Source organism: Centroberyx gerrardi, chromosome 1 (genome assembly GCF_048128805.1).
Source record: "Centroberyx gerrardi isolate f3 chromosome 1, fCenGer3.hap1.cur.20231027, whole genome shotgun sequence".
Taxonomy (NCBI): Eukaryota; Metazoa; Chordata; class Actinopteri; order Beryciformes; family Berycidae; genus Centroberyx; species Centroberyx gerrardi.
Window position 1 is genome coordinate 31,912,464 of NC_135997.1, and position 19,004 is coordinate 31,931,467.

Sequence of the window (19,004 nt, forward strand, 5' to 3'; positions counted from 1 at the left end):
GGGCAGTTACTTTGTCCCCTTATCAGTGGTGTCTCTTGCTATATCAGGTAACGTTACATTTAGCAAAAAATAATATACACTTTTTTGCTGTTGCTGCCACCTTGAAGTTGACACAATGGGACTGTTTTCATCACGTCGGTATTTCAAGTTTTGAACTTGTTTTAGTGGCTGTATACCTATCTGCCATACCAGGGAAAATGGCTTACTGTTGAATACCAGAGAGTAGCCTATAGCAGGGGTTCCCAAAGTGGGGTTTGGGGAACCCCACGGGTTCCTAAGAGGGTTCCAGGGGGTCCCCCAGGAAAATAAGGAATACTTGAATGCCACTGTTACTTCATTTACTAGACGTTTGCACTAGGAGAGAATCTGTAATAGTGATAATAGGTCTCACTTCACTCACCCCACTGACAGTTTTACAATTCTGTATAAAGTGGTATCTAACAACAACAAGGCACCAGTAACCATATCCTCCCCTGGAATGATGCATTTACCCCTTAGGCCAAAACAGTGAATAAATGAAAAAGCCTCAGGGTGAAAACAGTTTTTTCAAGAAATCCAAGTTGGTGGAAAATCCAACATGACATACACTAATGGTCCTGAAGACAAATATGTAGAGCAAAGATAGCTGGATATGTGCACCAAATTTCATGTCATTCAAACTTGTTGTATGGGAGTTATGACTGGTTATTGCAATTTTAACGTTTGATCTGTAATTGTAGCGCCCCAATTGGGCCAATTGGTGTGTTTTTGAAAAAGTCATAGACCCAGTAGTGAGATGCATCATTCCCCTAAGTTTTGACAAAATCCTAACAGTGGTGTCTGACAGATTGGGAATTGCTGCTCACTGTGAAAACCGTCTCAATTGATTATTACCCTGCTGAGACCTCCTTACTGCGATGGTCTGGGATCAGCTTCATGTGAAGTGTGTTGTGGAGGGCATGAAAGCAATTCTGCGTCCACAATGCGGAGAAATCGATCAGCAACTGCAAGTGAAGAAATGTATTTTGTCAGCTTTACCTTCAAGTACGTTAAAATTGACCCTCCTGCAGTCAGAAAAGCCTTAGGTGGGCCTCCTTGAGTTTAATAGGCAGAAGAAATCCTGAACTCTCCTGGGAAAATAGGTTGTAGCTTACGCCAGGAGTTCCCAAACTTTTTCTTGTCAAGGACCGCCAAATAGATACTCGACTATGGGGACAAGATTTTGTCTTCAGGAACCCCATCTCAGAAGAATTTTGTTGTTTGATATGATTTAGGACATACCGCCGCTGGTTCCTAGACCCCACTTCAGGAGCCATTAACCTGCACCATTATGTACACTGCTTCATTTGTTAGCTGGAGCTCCAGCGGCAGTAGTGAGCCAAGCATTTATTGTTGATTTATATGGTGAAATGCAAAAAAAACTAGGCAGGAACGCACAGTACTTATGTGCGGTAGGTCTGTACCTCTGAGCCAAAGTCCATGCTCAGACCTTGTCATCATCATGGATGCAGACTGTAGAGCCGTCTTGGTAAAACTTAGGTTCAGGGGCCGGTGTTGGTCCCTGGGATGATTCTGGGCGGTCCCTAGCCTGGTGAGCTGACATAGATAAAGACTGTTTTCCATTTTGTGTTGTAGTCTAAACCGCTGTTCGTTTTAATTTATGTTAAATGCTGGTTGCCTCGACCCAAAAGACTAAGAATTTCTGTTGTAGAGTACAGCTCAAGAGTGCATATTTGAAGACACTGGCAGAAAGATGCCCTTTCCACCTGGCATTAACCTGCATCCTGGGTGATCGGATTGTAATCCAATTATCAAAGCCACCTCTGGAAGTGGTCAGAGACACATTTGGCCACATTAACAACAAAGTGGCAATGAATTTCATCTCCAAACCGTATACGAAAACAGAAATAACCTTTCGCGCACAGAACAAGGAAAAGCACACAAACCAAACAGATGGCAGGCAGCTTGGATAGTAGGCTAACACTTGTCCAAACTGGATTGTCAGGATACTGGTGGATGGTGAACAAGCGAGACAAGGTGTTAAAGGATGTAAATATTGCGAGAGGAAGTGATGACCGCAGCAATCTGCGTCTTGGCGAGGGAAAGAGAAATCACAATTCAGCGTGAGACACATTTTAACGCCAGGTGTGAATGTAATCCAGCTAAATCAAATGTAGACTAGGCAGATATGAGATGCGTGTTAACGCCTGATGGAAAGGGGGCCAAACGGGCCCCGTTGAGGATAATGGGAGGGAATCCCAGAGTTTCTCCTAATAGCAGCCAAAGCAACCTGTTCAGCAGCAGAGATGAAGTGTCCTGAGGTTTCTCACAACAGACAACACCATCTGTTTTCCTCCTAGTAGCTGCCTGCTCTGTTGGCCCGCCTGCACCACCAGTCTACACGCTGCTCCCTATTCATTTCTTGCTCAGTCGCTCTCTCTCTCTCACTCTCTTGTCCTCCATTTAATTCAATTCAGTGTGGTTTATTGGCCCTGAATGTTGAGAACAATATCCATCCATCTCTCTCATAAACACACACAAACACGCGCACATACGCACGCATGCGCGCGCACACACACACACACACACACACACACAGGCTGCAAACCGAGGGATGACTTCTGTGTGTGGTTGTCATGGAAACAAAGAGTTTTTGAAGGGGAAAGAAAGAGAAAGACACCCATCTGCCTATGTGCTGCTTGTTCAGGCACCATGTCTGATGTCTTTGTGTGTGTGTGTGTGTGTGTGTGCATGTGTGTGGTACATGCTTGTGTGTGTTTGTTTGTGTAATATGTCTCATCGGCTGAGTTTGTATGAACATAGTATTGGGGGTACTGGCTCATATCCTGGTTAAGGTCTTCTTCAGGATAGACTCTTTGTATGCACCTTTAATAACCTGTGCTTCAATATCCATGTATTGTATGTTTCTGTTATAAATAACATGTTTACATGCATCAGTATTGGAATACCCCTCGTACCTTACCCAGGTTTCTCATAGTGGGGATAATCGGTTGTTAATGTAATGGGGACATCTTGTTTACATGCACCAGTTCAAACACTTGAGAATATTAAGGGAATATTAGAGTGCACTTTGCATAGCACGCTGCCATTGCTGTACAAATATAAACTTGTTTATACTGTATGCGTATCCTAGAGTTACCCTCCATTAAATAGGTGCTGTGGATCACCTTGCCTTAAGGAGCTGCTAACCCATATAAAAGACTTTAATTAGTCTGGCTTCAGTGGAGACTTTAGTGTCCCAGGATGGTCTAAATGCTGTTTCAGAGGCTTTTCCACCCTGACAAGAACAAAGTTCTGGAAGAAACATTGGCATATACCCGTGAGTGAAATGTGTATGTGGTCTAGTGTGTATTGTCCAGTATGTAGCCTAGCCTTTGTCTGGCCAGCAGACCTTTTGTTTGTCTGTCTTCCTGTGTGGAATATCAACATCCTCTGTTTGTTGCTCCACCTACCGAAACTCAGGCCAAGCCAGAAGAGCCAAGTCTTGATTTTCTCTCTTTTCTCTCTCTCTCTCTCTCTCTCTCTCTCTCTCTCTCTCTCTCTCTCTCTCTCTCTCTCCCATCACCTCTCACACACAAGCACAATATGTTAGAATACCATTGCCCTTTACACATACACATACACACCAACAGTCTGGCGATCATAGCTCATACATCTCCATGGCTCTGAATTTCCTGCTGAACAGTTAGAAACTCTCTACAGTTCCACGGTGCTTTTGTGGTGATTATTGATGACTGATAATTTATAAATGATTGATAATCTATAATTAAGGATATTTAAAGGTACATTTTATGATAATTAATTAGCAGTTTGTTTGAATGTGATCTCAGCTCTCTGGCTCCCTAGTTTATCAGCTGCCTTAATTAAAAAAAGGAGAATACAACTATGTGTATGTGAGTATGTGTTGTCTTGCATTCATAGAAATATTTAGGTATATAAATATCACCATACATCACTGTATGGCAGCCAAGGTGTGAAGATTTACAGTTACATTTTTCACGGTAATACAACTTTTACTTCCTTTTATTACTGCTCATAAAAGAACAGACCACACAGTGGTGAATTCTGATAGCATCCAGGTAGAGAGGAGAGAGGCGTCTCACCCTAACTGTTGGTGAGTTACTGACTCCTGAAGACCACAGCACTGGTAAAAAAATGCCTTCTTATTTGTTTTGGTGCAGCCAGGAGGAGTTGGTATGTAGCTGATAGCCTGTGTGCCAAACTGACAGTGTACCTCCAGTCACTCTGGCTGGTTAAACACATTCCATTCCCCAGCGAAACCCGGCAAAACCCAGCCCTCAACCCCTCACACTGTTTACTTTCTTCTCAACATCTCCCTCCTCCCTCGCTTTCTCTCTCTCTCTCTCTCTCTTTCTCTCTGTTTTCTTTAGCTTTTCTACCCCTTCTCATTCCTCTCAATCTCTTTTTCTCTCGCTTTCTCCATCCTCTCCTCTCCCTTGTTTTTTACTGAGCCCCAGTTCCACTCTCTGTCATTCCTCTCAGTCTCCTTCTCTCTCTCTCTCTCTCTCTCTCCCTGTTTTTCTCTCCAGTTCAGTGACTGTCAGACCTCCCAAAGGTCTTGGAAGTCAAGTTGCCGTCAGCATGGAGTCTCTAAACGTTTTACTGTGTGATCCATCCATCCAGACGATTGTGGAAGACTGCATCTCAAATGATCTCACCTCTGATCTCGCTGTCTGAGCTTTTCCCTGCCCTCCACTCATTCACACTGACAGGAGCAACATGAGCTCAAAGTGAGACTGAGGGAATCAGGAAGTTATGTCACATAACTTCAGTTACATTTATGTAGTTGCTCGATGTGGATTGGAGACACATGGTATTTACACTTTGACGGTGTTGCTCTTAATATGGCAAATGTGTTTCTGACTACCTCCGGAGGGGGTTTGGGTGATTGGATCGTCCATGCGTCTTGGGTGTATTTACACCCGGATTTGATGCATTTTTGCCTTTCAGTTACAATCTGATCATCCAGGATGCATGATAATGCAGCTAGAAAGGTAGCAGACAGCATGTCTTAGGGCAGTGGTGCATTGATACCAGCACTTACAATGCTGTTAACTGAGAGCATAGAGCTTGAACAGTGAAGCAGTGGTGTCTGTTGACTTGTTGACTTGAACTAGTCTAGTCCCAGACTGTTTTGGTCTCTGTCTTGTAGGGCTGCATGACTAATTGAAGTAAAGGTGCTATGTGTAGCATTTTTAAAAATCATCAATATATCATTGTCAAATTAATTGTGATATCTTGGTATAATTACTGTAAACAAATGAGACCATGGTGGAGACGATTGGTAGCCTCATAAACCCTGTTGCTTCCTGTCACAAAGAGGATGTTGCTACTTGCTTGAACTGTTCTGTGATTTATCTTGAAATCTGTGTATTGTGAAAAGCATGTATACACAAAAGCCCTATTTGCACAGGACTAATATTACATGGGGATGTCCAGTGATTTGTTATAATTGCAGAGATCATCTGTGATTTTAATCTGATGCGAATCTGACATGTCTGTAATTCAGCTGCAACGGGAAATATACACATGCTTTCAGGTCAAATCTCAACACCATGTAGTGTCTCATTAGGGCTAAGAGTAGTGGGCGGTATCTAATCCCGTTAGAAACTATGCGCAGGTAGAAATCTGTACTAAGGTCTAGATTCGCCCACTCAGTTTCTACCTGACGAGCCAGAAAGGCTGGAGGCCAACAATCTTTGGTTGAACATTAGCCATGTGGACATATTTCCATTCTACACACTTAATATGTGCTACTTGAAAAGTGCTTGAGTTTTCCATAACGCCTAGTGTAGCTAACAGATGGGAGAAAACAAAAAAACCTTCCACATTTTCATAATGAAAACTGAACAACTTTCCCTTGTGTGTGTGTGTGTGTGTGTGTGTGTGCCATGCTGAGCCTTGTGGTCTCCTTTCATGTAACCTTGCATACCTCAAGTGTCGCGAGTGCATTGTCAGTGACCCAGTCTGCCTCATGTTGTGGTCACTCAGCTTGAGCCAGACAGTACAGAGGTGAAATATTTAGTCAGAACTGTCCACCTTTTTAGTGATAATAACCTTAGATACAGTAGTTGGACCAAGACACAAAATAAAGGCGCAAAACATATGTTGCAGTACGTCGATTTGGCAAGTATGTCAAAATGCATCTGTCTGCGTCACAGCATTTGGAACTCTTTCTCTCTCTCTCTCTCTCTCACTCTCTCTCTCTCTCTCTCTCTCTCTCACTCTATTTCTTTCCCTCACACAGTGAGAGAGAGTGAAAACTACCAGATATCAACAAGTGTCAGCCTGTGTTCTTATGATGCCATACTCATAGGTATAGGTGTGATTTAGGAGTTTAAAATATAGTGTTATTTTGAATATCAGATGTAGGCTAATCATGCTTTTTTTATTGCAGATATGGTAATATGTTGAATTGGTTGATATTTGACTTAATTAATTCCATGAGGTCCCCACGTATACTAGTCCCTGGCCAATAGGGCTACAGTCCAATTCCTTATAGAAGCAGGAAAGAGAGAGCAGAGTGACTGTGGGCTGTGCTTTATTCTTGGAGGGAGTGTGTTTCCGTCTGAGTGAGAGAATGTGTGTGTCTAAGTTTAGCTGTGTTTGTTTAGGACTTGGTAATTATGGCTGGCAGCGGAGTTTGCATTAGAGCAAGCAGAGGAATGCCTTTGGTCTGCTGCTCTGTCACTGAAACTGCACTATGGGGATTTCAGTCACTTTAACCTGTGTGTGTGTGTGTGTGTGTGTGTGTGTGTGTGTCTTTGTGTATATGTATTTTTTGCGTGTGTGTGTCTTTTTGAATTGGCCCAAGTGATTGTTGACTTCTGAATCCTTACGCACGCACACACACACACACACACACACACACACACACACATCCTCTTCCCAAGCTGGGAAATACTTATATCTGTGCTGTCCATACTGGGAAGCAGCCATAACTCACCCTGTAACAACACACACACACACACACACACACACACACACACACACACACACACAGCCTTCCTGTCCGGGTGGAACCACTGAATGACGTCATTGGCTGCTTCTGATGGCCTCTGGGTGATCTGTCTTCCAGATGTAGCCAATGGGAGCAGCAGATGGCTGCGGTGGGCGGAGTCAGGGGAGCAGAGGTCTCTCCTGGATCACTGATCTCGCTCCAGTCCAGTGTTTCCCCTCTAATTCCTCTCGCTGATGGATGGGTGTCACAGCCATCCCTTTTTGGGTCCTAGTTTTGGAACACTCTTAACAAAAAGGGTTCTATATAGTACCTCAAAAGGGTTCTTTAGGCTTGTACCTAGGGTTCGACTGATATGGGGTTTTGAAGGCAGATACTGTTATGTTTTGGATACAAGTATTCAGTGTTTCACACAGAATTTGGGTGGAAAAGCCTCTGAAGCAACATTTAGACCATGGGACACTAAAACTCTCCATTGAAACCGAAGATAATAATAATAAAATATATTCATTCATACTTGTGTGGAATCTAATCAAAATGTCTCCATTAGAATCAGTTCAGGTTAAGGTCTTCCCACAGACAACCAGTGTAGTATTGATCAATTCTACAATAAATATGAAATCAGACATACAGATTGATGGGCAGGGCTAAATTGAGGTAGCTTAGCCTTGTGAAACCAAGACCGTAAAGTTACAGGCCTAAATCGACTGTAGTCAGACATTTTTAGATTGAACTATTTCTGGATCGTTTATTGAAATCCACTCCCTCTCAGTAGCCAGGCTTTGCCGTTGGCCTTGACCAGTTAATAATATTTGGCGCCAGCAGAGCTAATCCTACCGATAGAAATGAGCCCGTAAAACTGGTATGCTTCCTTTTACAATCTCCATAGTTCCTTGATGTGTGTGCATATGTATGCCTATGTACAGTACACGTGTGTGTGTGTGTGTGTGTGTGTGTGTGTGTGTGTGTGTGTAATGAGACGGGCATGAGGAGGTTTGTCTGAGGCAGGCGTCAGGCAGCCGTCTTATAGTCAATTCATGCTGGTGTGAATTGCATGTCTAAACTGGTCTGACTTTACAGGGCAGCGTATGGGGTTCTGTTGCTATGTTTACATGCATGCTAATATAATATTCGGGATACTTAAGTATTGACTTTATGATCTGGTACATGTAAAATCTATATCTTGTTTACAGTAACCTGCATAAACTCTTATTCTGGTTATGAGAAACCTGGATAAGGTACCTGGGATATTCCTCTATTATGCGGGATACTGACACTGTAAACATTTTATCCTGTTTACCGTTGGTTTTGGCAAGTCTCTGCAAGCTCAGTTTTGCATTGTATCAGGGATAAAGTTATTCACCTTCAAAACTTCACGTTCTCTCACTCCTGGCGTGAAGCTGAATAGTCTCTCTATCATGAAAGATGTTAATATTCTCTGTTGTTTGGATTGCAGATGGCAGTGGAATCATGATTTATTTATGGAAGTTGTGGAAAAAAATGCAACACGCTGGGTTTCCGCTGACTATGGCGCAAGTCTGGTAGCGGTGAATCGTTAGAAGAGGTCCAGATCCAGCATCTTTCATCTTCCAGTGTAGTTGTAACAGAAACAGTTTATTGGTGGGAACATGGATACAGAGATATTGGAGCACAGGTTATTAAAGGTACATATAAACAATCCTGAAGAATCCTGAAGAAGAGAATATGAGCCAGTACCCAGAATGCTGTTTGCATGTAAACATAGCCTGTCTCAGCTATGTCCACCTCCTGGAAAATATGAACTGTGTTGGACTGTGCAGACATGAATGTTTGCCAGTGTTTGACTACTGAAAGGATCAGTGATCTAATCGCTCAGTTATACATGCAACCTGCACACATACAGAAGTAAAAAAGCCATTCATCTTCTGATATGCTGTCTGAAATGAAATGAACACGGATCACGCGTTGTATCTCACCTTTAGTCAGGAATGAGTGGAAGGGTTACTTATTCTCTATGCCAGTGTGGATGCTGAAAACAGAGGCTATTTATGATTGTTAAAGATCCAGTACAGTGATTTGCATTCTGTCAGGAAACGCTTGCTATGGATTTCTAACACACAGAATGTAATTTGTTCAATTTTTGATGGTTCATCTAATTTGTTATAAGTGCTTTAGTGCTTCCTTCTATATGCTCAGTATATTGAGGGGGTGTGGCCCTGCCGACATGCTTAGCACCACCTATTTTTGTGTTGTGTCCGAAGCAGAAACATCTGTTGTTCATGGTGCAATTGGTCCTTAAGTAAATTCTATTATGTATATTGACGTAATTTACAACCAGAGGGATAGTTTCTGAAGGGGTGTCAAATTCCCATAACACTAACAGTTTTGGGTAACCTTACATTTACATGCCCTTTGTTAAACAATACCATGAGGTTGGGAAATCCAATTCTCATTGCATTGGATCCTTGAGATTAAATCTGTGGCATTTCTTCTGTGTTAGATAGTAGACAAAGGTGAGAGAGAAAAGGGATGACAAGTGAAAGAGGTCAAGAGGCAGACTCCAACCTGTGGTGCTGCCTCTGTATTGATTGTGCCTCAGGATACCAAGGATGTTATAAGCTTGAGGAAATTCGGATCTCCGGAGTCTGTTGTGGTACTTGCCTTGTCTAGGTGCACCGCCCAAATCCCTCTTCCAGCCGCTGTGTGTGTGTGTGTGTGTGTGTGTGTGTGTGTGTGTGTGTGTGTGTGTGTGTGTGTGTGTGTGTGTGTGTGCGCGCGCGTCCCCCTCAGCGTGCTAGCAGACAGATTTACTAGGCTTTAACGCTCAATTGCCTCTTCTGTTACCCAGACAACACCAACCCAGCGTGCTCCCTTGGACACGGTATATCTGCCTCCGAAATTACACAAACAACGGTTATATTGGGATTCCTGATCAATTACTGCTCCCAAAAGATAAGGTTTTAAAATATCTGCATCTTTATATCTCTAACCAATCTACCATGAACTGGAGTTGTTTCCTTAGAGCTCCCTGAACCGTGAAATGTTTTCTCAAACTAGAGTTCAGACATCGCCTCTGCAAAGGAAGGAGCATTGTCAGGCAAACCCACTGTCTCTATCTAATGGTTCTATATGAGTCCTCACTGTGGAGAAGGATTATACTTTACATTTCCTTTTTAGACTTGGCTGACGCTCTTGTCCAATGCAATTAAACAAGAGCCAGCAGTAGAATATGTGCCATAATTTCAAGGAACCTAGTAACAAAAACACAAGGGATGACAGCAAAGTTTGAGGTCCAATCATAAAGATCTGATGTTACAAGACCACACTTGGCTTAAAAATGTCTTTTCTGCATCTCCTGTGGCTGTATTTTTTTACCTCTCCTTGTCTGTACATTGCTCATATACTGTACATCGGGACTGGATTGCATCAGGATTTGGTAAAACTCCAATCCCACAGCGATTTGGACCGCGTAGGGATGCGGTCTGGCTCGCTGGATTCTAACGCAAGTAAAATGTGACTTGGGAGCGACTAGACCCGCCAGTTAATGCATCCTGGTGTGAAGAGATGATAAAAATCAAATTGAAACATCATGTGTAACTGTAGCTTAAAGCCGGGATCACACTTAATGTGTTGAATGTGTTGCTCTCCGATGGAAGTCCATTCTTTTAAAATTACAGGATCCCTTACATCTTGCATCACTCTGTTGAAGATGCATTGTGCTGTGATGGTGTTATATGCGTTGGATTTTTGCTCCTTATGCGTTGATAATGCATGTGTCAGCAAAAATAAATGTTGTTTTGTAAAAAAAATTCAGCGCTGAAACAGAGTTGCAAGAAAGTTTATGTTGTAATACCACAAGAGATAACCATTTCTAATGTTTCATCTAGATCATTGTGTTGAACTCTGTACAGTTTCCAGCATCATAAATGCATTGCAGAGCATACATAATGCCTCGTTCACGTCATATCGGATTTGCCGTAAATATGAGCTGCCGACCCGGGGGAAAAAATGTTCACAGTTGGCAGTACATGCTAATAAAAATCAAAATTATCACTTATATTGACACTTATACAGTTAACTCTACTTTGAGTGTATTGAGCAATATCTGCTGCAGTTCGTTTATAGATAATTTAAAATTGATAAGTAAAAATTATTGTGGAAGTGGGCCTTCCAATCAGTTTAACATGTGAACGCTTCCAAGTTGTAGCTTACACAATGTAATGTAGTTCTTCCGCTTCTCCCGGTGCAACGCGGTGGTGGAGTTGTAGCTTGAAGTTATTGGTGTTCCAGTCTCTGATGGATGTATTGACTGAGTCCTGACTGAGGCGGGAAGATCATTCTACCTTTTTGAAGACAGGAACGAGAAGAGTTAGGGCCAGACGGAGTGAAGGCCAGGCTGCTGCAGGGACGGAGGCATTTTGAATTGAGAAAACCAACTATCCAAATCCAGGTTTAAATCCAAGATGCATTGAAGATCTGATCATCCAGGCTGCCTCCGGAGGTGGTCAGAGAGACATATGGCCACATTAACAACAAAGTGTAAATACAATGTGTCTCAAATCCACATACAGCAACTACGTATACATAAATATACTTAAGTGTGTGGCTCCAACTGTGATGATCACTCAAATCAAACAGGAGTCAGGCAGCTCGGATAGTAACATACTTGTCAAAAATGGATTGTCAGGATACTGGTGGATGAGGAACAAGCAAGACGAGGTGTTTACTGTCAATTTGAAAGGACATGAATATTAGGACGTGACATGCACGGCAATCTGCATGTTGGCAAGGGAAAGAGAAATCAGCTTTCACTGTATATGCCAGTGATGCATCTTAATACCAGGTGTAAATGTAATCCTGCTTAAATCATATTTAGACACAGTTTGGATATGATGTGCATGCTAATTCCAGGTGGAAAGGGAGCCTGTGTTTCCCTTGATGTACGACTCAGTCCTGCCCTTTCTCCCTCACCTGCCTAAACAATTAATTGACCTTAAAGTGCTGTGTAATTAATGGCTCTTCAGAGAGCTCTTACATGCTCATCTGCACACTCAGCATGGCCACAGTGTTTATGAGTTTACACCCCGTCCCAGGAGGCAGAAATAAGAGACTCACTCTGTTTGTCGGCTTTAAACCCAGCATATACTCTGCTCCTTTTCTGCTTTCCAAGTGTGACTCAAAGCTAAGCTGTTGAGTTCTAGGAAGGAAACCACTGAAATATGAAAAACAATATTAGGAGCTTTAATACTGGATAAATTATGTTTTCTAATATGAATAACTGGATCCCTGGGACGGAACATCACATCACACTTCGAATATAAAGAAGCAACTTTTTGGTTTGCTTTTGGTTTGCTTTGCTTCAAAAGGGTGTTTTCGAAATGAGCGCCAAGTATTTGCTGATGATTAATATGCCTTATGTAAGTAATGCTTTCCTCACCAAAATTACATAGAGCAGCTTTTCAGATTGGTAAAGCATACGGAAATAGGCCTGGATGTAACATACTGCTTCCCGACTGACTGGATGTGAAGTGACCCTGTTTTCCGATCTCTGCTCCCACCACACAGTTATAGGCCTAGAAGGTTATAGGAGCGCACGGTGTGTGTGTGTGTGTGTGTGTGTGTGTGTGTGTGTGAGGAGGGATTAGTGCATACACACATCCATAAACCCCCTTGTTCAAGTTCTTTAAGCCACTGCATAAGCTCCTGTGTGTCTGCGTTCTTCAATGTGAGCTCGTTTGGCTGATTTCCTTGCAGTTAAAAACTCTTTTGATCCCCATTAGGGCCTGTTAACCCCCCCGATCCCCCCTCCCCAGGCTGAGGACTGAGCGTTTGGCCAGACCAGGCTTTGAACTCTGGCTCCTTGTGGGAAAGGATTAGATCAAGACAAAACCCCCCCAGTGATCCGAGGCTGTCGATTGTTCACCTTCGGCTATCTGTTCTCCAGACAGCATTAGATCAGAGCTCCAATCCTCCTCTACCTGACAGTTACAGCTACAGTCGAGGCAAATTTTGGCTGATGCTCTTATCCAGAGCGACCTAAAATGTGCAAAAGACAAAAAGGTAACTGTATGTTGATCTCCTAGTCACAAGCAGTTATAGTGATTATCCGCAAAATACTCTACTTTCAGATTTCTCTCCATTTTTGGTTACTTGTCAATCAAACAGTGTGTTCAGTTTTTCCTTTTTCCTTGGATTTTCTGTTAATGAAGTTTGAGTTTCTGTAGGTGGCGCTCTTTTCTTGCTCTTGTCTGTGGTGGCTATCACTGCTCATGCTAACTACCCAGTTCTTCTTCTACTTATTCTAAACAAACCGGAAACGTAAAACGCATCACTTCCTGTGCGGCAGATGATTTTTCCCAGGAAAGAGCTACCAGACACCGGGTGTTTAGAACAGCAAATGGAAAAGCTTTCATGAACTGGATATAGGTTGAATCACGCAAAATAGACATTTATTTATATGAAAATATTGCAGGTTATTACTTTAAGAACAAGTGTAAGGGAAAACAATACAATCCTGTATCCCAGATTGTAAAATCCAGCTAATATTCGGTGTATATACTCTAAGCATGAATTGAATCTTAATATTAAATGTTTTATTCATTGCATTTTTATCGATATTCTACTCTTTGCTGCTACAGTGACCCAATTTGAACGGGTGAGTTAATCTTACACTCATGTCAAGATGCACCAAAGAGAAAGGCCACAAAGCTCTTCTTTTGCCGTCGACGTCGAAGAACTGAAGGACACTCGCGATGGCGTAGCCTCCATCTTTCCATCTTTCATCTGTTTCCATGCCCTGCTTTGCCTCCACCTCTGTCTTGGCGTTTCATCATTTCCTTCACCTCAGCGGTTCATGTGCCGAGTCTCTGGAGAAGGAAAAAAAGAGCTGCGTTCTCCCATCTATTTACCTAATTGTACACATTATGCAAACCTCTCTCCATCTATAGAAGCGTTTGCGAGCGGGAGAAGCTTTGAAGCTGCCGTGCCCTGCAGAGATGCTCCTCTTTTTAGCTCTGCTGTCTCAACAGCTGAGGCATGTTCAAGGCGCTACCCAAGGTTACATAATGACGATGAATACTTGCATAGATTGGTAGATACTTACAGACAGAACTTAGAAACGGATATTGGCAGGTTGTGAAATATTAATGCCGTGTCATCTATAAGCCTCTGTCATGCGGGTGTTGTATTGCATGGAGATATTGATGAGGTATATTTGACCTTGGTTGCTGTAAATGCAGGACTTTTTTGGAATGATTGTGGTGGGAATTCATCACATATACCTTGCTAACAGGAATGTTCACCCTAATAAAGGATGGATCATTTTCAGCACATCCTGGTGTCCAGTTTGGGACAACACACATTTGTCTAAACTGTTTTGAAGCTTTACATGTTTTTACTTGATTTGAAGGATGACGCAGTCGTCTGTGTGAAAATTGTATTATGCCACTCTTTCGGTATCTATTGTATGATTACAGAAATGCATGCATAGTCAGTCTAACACTAAATCTTAGTCCCTTACTTTTGGAGATGCTAGGTTTCAGCTTGGGTTGAAAATTAACATAAAAATGCGTGTTGTCCCAAGCTGTATAAACAGATATATTGAATTAGCATTAACATTGAATTGAAAATGAGTGTTGCAGAATGGTCATATCAGCTATGCATACTTTATTTCTAGGGGGAGAAGAACCAGGGCAGGAGCAATGTGAACATTGTAGCTCATTAGCTGGGTTTTGATCTGGGCATTTTATGTGAATTAAGCTGAATCAAAAAAAATGAATGGAAATTTTGGTAAAAATTCCTTAATATTGCAAAACCGTTTTTACACGCGCTTGAGGCAGAAAGGTTTTTTGTTGATAAAGAAATTCCATGATAAATAGAGATGGAAACTAACACTGACACTGTAAGCTTGGCATGATTGGCCTGATAAATGGTTCGAATCGATGTCATTAGAAAATGGTTCTAAAGTGGCTTTGGATGAACAGTTTGTAAAATGTCTGTCCACCATGACGTCCCAGAAATGTCAACCCCGTTGTTTCTCCCATGTATTAGTTTCCATCATGGTTGTGTGGACATTAGCTAGTTGGTGTATTACAGTATCACCAGGTGCATTTCTTTGTTTTCATCTTCAGACAGCATGAAATATGGCCAGCATTAGCTCACACTAAAGAACAATAACATCTTGGCCAATACTAATCAATTCTTGAAAGACTCTTTCCATTTTGTTTGAAATGTGTGTTTCACATTTCATTTTTTGGACGTTCCAAGAGCTTGCTTCAAATTTTCTTGACAGTTGGATGAAAACGTTGCTATTGATAGCATCCCATCCAGAGGCCTCGCTCACCAAACTGTGAAGATCACATAGAGAAACTGTCCCCCTCTCTTTCTGCCTCCATCTATCATCGTCCCCCTCCATCCCTCTTCCCCAACATCCCCTAACATCACCTCCATCCATCTACTTCTCCCTCTCCGCTTTCTCTCTTTCTCTGTCCTGTTGAATAAATGATGGCTATGTGATACTGCACCACCAGGCTGTGCTGAGCTGGACACTCTGCTAGATACTGATACTACCCAAAGATGAGGAGAACACACACACACACACACACACACACACACACACACACACAAACTTGCTTTTGCTTGCTCTCCCCCTTCTCTGTCTCTTTCTATCTCATTTTCTCGCATATGGACACACATAGTCACACTCACACACTGGATTTTGTCTCTTCCTTGATGCACAAGCTGACACACTCTTGCACTCTGTCACACACACTTGTTTAGGTCTTAATTTTGTGTGTGTGTGTGTGTTTGGAGCCATAGCAAGATGAGCCTGTGTGAAACTTGGAGGGAAAGTTTCACATGTACCTCTGTTCAGGCCCCCCCAACCACACACACACACACACACACACACACACACACACACACACACACATATACACGCACATAGCAATTTTAAATGGTTAGTCATGTGGTCTGTGGACTATATATGTTTGTGTGTGTGTGTGTTTCTAATGGCACATAGGGCGTATGCTTTCATAGGCATGTCTGTGTGGAACCACAGGATGTGTGTGAGAGAGAGAAAGAGCGAGCGAGAGAGAGAAAGAGAGAGTCATGCTTCAGGAATGTACTGTGTAATTTGCTACAGTAGAGCCTCTTTCTGCAATAACTCCACACCTGGGGCCCCATGGGAGATGGCCTTCTCCTTTTTTTAACTTTTTTTTTGTGTGTGTGTGTGAGGACCCATGGGAGAGGCAGCTCTCCTGTTTTATTTTTTTTGGAGATGACAGACAGCCTTTACAGCCATGCAGCCAGGTGTAAAGGCAGGCAGGCTGAAAAGTCTTAAATAGGGTAACTGTTGTGTTTGAGTCTTAATATAAATATGATTTAAGAGGTTTCTTTCCTAGTGAGAAATCTCCCTTGTTGTGCTGATATACTCTGATACTGCTTCTGCTTTATTACTCTCCAGGCTCATTTTGGGGATAAAAGTGGTCTTAAATTTCATTTAAATTGGCAGTAAAGAGGCCTTTAAAACGTCTTGAATTTGCCTTGCAGACACCTGTAGTCACAAGCAGACAGTTGCTTTGCTATGGGAGACCTGGTACGGGTAAATAGCATCTCACGTGATTGACAGCTTGGTATTAGACCTAGGCAGTGTTGGCTTAACAAACCCAGCCTTTCTGTCAGAGACTCGGCATACTAACCATTATTCCTTGGTTACCATGCTGGCAGGGGTTCCTTTTATGCAGGAGAAGCGAGCAGCCATCCTCTGTGGAGACCTAGGCCTAATTATCTAGGAGAAGTAAGAGACATTTTCTGAATTGGTTGTAGACGAGGAGACGGCACACCAGCAGGTACGAGTTTGGCACCAGTGACTAACACACCACAGGTAAGGCAATTTAGCTGACACTCTTATACAAAGCGACGTGCATTAGGACTGTGTGGAGATAATGACATTTTCTCTCCATTTCTCAAGTAACTGTGATTAACGATTTAATAGTCTTTTTCCCCTCAAGGAGAGCGAGTGACAAACTGAGCGCATGAAATAACAAATAAATAGGTCACAATATATAAAATAACGTGCTGATCGGTGAAGTTGTATGTGGCTTTGCAGTGAGATCCATGTTACTTGTTCTGCTACACTGCAATGATAATGTAGGAGCATAGGAAAACTCAAAAGAGTCTGTGCACACACAATAGAAAGGCCAGACTTTGAACCCCCTTCACAAGCCAAGTAAAGATGCCAATAGAGCGCACGCTACAGCTGATGTCTGCCTCCATAGCAATCTAATAAACGAATGTACAAAGGAAATAAAAAGTCATGCTGTGTAACTGTAACTTTGGACTAAAAGCATTAGAACCAAATCAGTGTCTGTGTTTTTATTCGTAAAATATGACTATATATACAGGGAGGAAATGGAGGCATGGCCATTTCTTGATTACAAAACACAACTCAAAAGTGCTTGAGTAAGCAAAAAAAAAAAAAAAAAATGAACAGCAAGGAAGTGTAAGGTATTAAAAAGATTTCTTCACATTTGCTCACTTGTCTTACATTTCCTCTTATACCTTGCAGTGTTGCGTATAAAATAATAGCAAATAATCAGGATGGATAAGATTTGCTAAATGTCAAATATGTAGGCTATACATATACAGAGATTTAGAATCTGAATCTGATCTGAAGTAACGGCATAGTGGGAGACAGAATATAAACCTTTTCTGTCTCTTCCTACTCGGAACTTCTCAACATCTTTGTCTTGTCGTCTGTGACATATTTTTGAGAAGCAAATGCACGACCATTAAAATCCACCTGTCTTCAAAAGCTAAAATGCTAGCTGGCTAACTGCGGCTAACGAACGCTGGTTGCATATTGTCACGTTAGCATATATTTTATTGTTTTTCTGTGTATATTTTATTCATTGTGCACAGCGATTCTTGGTACCTGTAGAAAGTTACTGGATGCTAACGTTAGCTTGTTAGCTATCCTTTTTTCTTTTTCGCCTGTTATCATTTTGCACCCTGATTCAAGTCACTTTTTTATGTCGTGCAGGTTTCTGACAAAGAAAACAGAAAGATATGTACATGACAGGACTTGTATCATGCTCTATGTTTCATTGAAACTCAAAATAGATGATAGCAGGTGGCGTTCGAGATGATGGAAAATGAGCCTTTTAAGATGAGTAATGATGACAAGCCTGTGTCATCTAAGGTCAAAGTAATTTTGCTTGTTTGCATTTGCAAATATCAATATTGAAAGGATTTTTTTTTGTGGTGGTGACAGCAGATGTTGTAAATCGACTGCTCATTATTTCTATGGAGCCATGTGTAATAAAAAGTACACTACCAGTCAAAAGTTGAATGTACTATGTTTTTCATTATCTTAAAACCATTTTGATCTCAACGCTTATGCTTAAATGCTTGAAATGTGTTTCTTAGACAAATATAAATAGTGAAGTTGATGCCTATGTATGAATTTCTTTCCAAAGCCTTCCAAAGAAAGGCGAGGCAAAGGGCGGCTACTTTAAAGAATCTAAAATATAAAATAGTTTTGATTTGTTTAACACTTTTTTGGTCAAATTCCATTTGTGTTGTTTCATAGTTTTGATGTCTTTACTATTATTCTAAAATGTGAAAAAATAGTAAAAATAAAAAAAAATGCATGTGTCCATACTTTTGACTTGTAGTGTATGGGTAAAAAAAAACATGAAATATGGCTTTAAGAGGCAGCAATGGATAAGGCAATTGATTCATGACGAGACTGGTCTCAATTATCATCAGCATCAGCTGCACCGTTGCACAACTGGGAAAATACTTCAGGTATGTGCGTGTGTGTGTGTGTGTGTGTGTGTGTGTGGAGGGGGGGTAATCATAGAGTACAGGAGAGAGTTATGATTGAGATCCTTTTCACTCCAGACAACATCTCCGATCTTTTCCTTTGATAGCGTAATTTTGGTAATTCTGTTTGATTATGCGTTTCACATGCCAGACTCTGTTTACAAGTCTATTTTTCTTCCTGCGAGAAGCTCAACTCTTTTAGTCGGAAAAAATCCTTTTT

General features: G+C 41.7%; 1 protein-coding gene across 1 annotated transcript in view; it reads left to right on the plus strand.

Moving 5' to 3' along the window:
• ccdc102a (coiled-coil domain containing 102A) overlaps positions 1-19,004 on the plus strand; it is a 74,914-nt gene that overhangs the window by 322 nt on the left and 55,588 nt on the right. The gene's annotated exons all lie outside the window — the stretch shown is intronic.